Genomic DNA, 1,697 nt, shown 5'->3' with positions numbered 1-1,697 from the left:
TCCCTAAAAAAAAAAAAGCCAAACAGGAAGTGCTCCTCAGGTATCAGGGAACATTTTAGCACTTTTCCCAGTCAGAGCATATATTAAAACCTCGTATGATTTGAAGTTTCTTACAGTATGTATTTCCATAACCAAACAACATATACGTTTCATTAGTTTTCAAAGAAAAAGAAATTAGTCATGTCTATCTTCTTCTTTAGATGGTATGGGTTGATTTTTAGGTACCCACATACAATTCTGACACTCCAAAACTTTGGGAGGTCTGAGTTTGGGACTGGGTTCTGCCACTGTCTCCTTCCTGTCATCTAGGAGGAAAGAGGCATGTGAACCCACATACAGTGTGTTAGACACTACAGGCTACAACTCAGCTGACCGTCTACCTTCCCCACTAACTGGAGGTAGGATTTCTCACAAGAGTTGCTGCCCTACAAAGTTGAACTTAAAGCAGCATTTCTTAGGCTTTGGGTCTCAAGATCAAGTAGAAGAGGGACTCAGGCTTCATCACTACCAGCAGTAGCAGTCACTCTCCAGAGTTTTGACTCCGGTGGAGGGCTGCACATATGCAAACAATTGATTTATTCCCTCAGGACAGAGTTGTCTTTTGGTTGTTCCATCTTATGAACTGTAATTTAGACTTTTCTGATTAAGAGAACACACATTTCTGAACAGCCACCTCGGCCATTGCAATGGCTTCCTGGGTGCTTTATCCTTCTCCTGGACTTTTTCCATTTCTGTACTTGCATAAGTTTCCCCAGCATTTAATTCGCAGCCACTCGGCCTTTTACGAGTGTCCCTTCACTCCACTAGGGCTGACACTAGTTGAATGCTCTGATGTGCTTCAGTGTCCACAGTAAAGGAAGGCACTGAACTACTCTGAGAAGTTACCAGTAAAAGCTAAGCCAATTTGATCATTCAAGTTTTGCAGCAGTTTGCCTGCATTGATTTAATATTGATGTAGTTAATCCAGTCATCTTTAGCAACTATGACCAATTAGCTTCTGGAGGGACAGATATTTCTCTTCTTCCCCTAGCCCCATTTCTATTACTCCTCCCACAATTGTTACTCCATTTTCTACTCCCCTTTTCTTTTCTGGTACCTCTTCTCAGTTAACTTGCTTTCCTTCCTCTTTGCCACTCACCTTTTCTTTAATCATGTTTCTCTTCTCCTTATTGCCTCACGTTTCCTCCCCCTTAACCTTGCTTTCTTACACATGTGGGATTTCACAGATTGAACACTTTGGGCCTGATTCTCCATTGCCCTGCACTTTGGATAGTCAGTGACACTTCTGCAACTAGGCCACCATTCTGGTGTGGCAGTCAGAAAGGCATCTGGAACTGTGAAGAATCAGCAACCCTATTTATACACGCCAAGTTATTCCCTGCTGATGTTTGATCAGATTTCTTCCTGCTGACTCCTTTAACCTATGGCAATAACAAACACTACAGAGACAAAAACTTATAACTGTAACCAGGAGGAAATACAGAACCAATCGGTATATCTATTTTCAGAAGCAAAAGGTGGGAAAACAGAAATCACATGTGCAAGAGATGCCCCTCCTCCTTCAGAAATATAGATGACTTTACTCAGGGGTCAGCAACATATGGTCCACAGGCCACACCTGGCCTCTGGAGCCATTGGATCCTGCCTGTGGAGCCAGGGGGCCTTGCCCACAGCTGTGCTGGGCAGCAAAGAGCTGA

General features: G+C 43.3%; 1 protein-coding gene across 1 annotated transcript in view; it reads right to left on the bottom strand.

Annotated features, from left to right (window-relative positions):
• Positions 1-1,161, bottom strand: part of CCDC148 (coiled-coil domain containing 148) — a 166,757-nt gene extending 165,596 nt beyond the window's left edge. The window contains exon 1 of the mRNA XM_006020353.3: positions 1,139-1,161. The gene's annotated coding sequence lies outside the window, so the exon portion shown is untranslated. The remainder of the gene's footprint in view (positions 1-1,138) is intronic.
• Between the last annotated feature and the right edge of the window lie 536 nt (positions 1,162-1,697).

Source organism: Alligator sinensis, unplaced genomic scaffold (assembly GCF_000455745.1).
Source record: "Alligator sinensis unplaced genomic scaffold, ASM45574v1 scaffold389_1, whole genome shotgun sequence".
Classification (NCBI taxonomy): Eukaryota; Metazoa; Chordata; order Crocodylia; family Alligatoridae; genus Alligator; species Alligator sinensis.
This window is presented reverse-complemented; position numbering and strand designations above follow the sequence as displayed.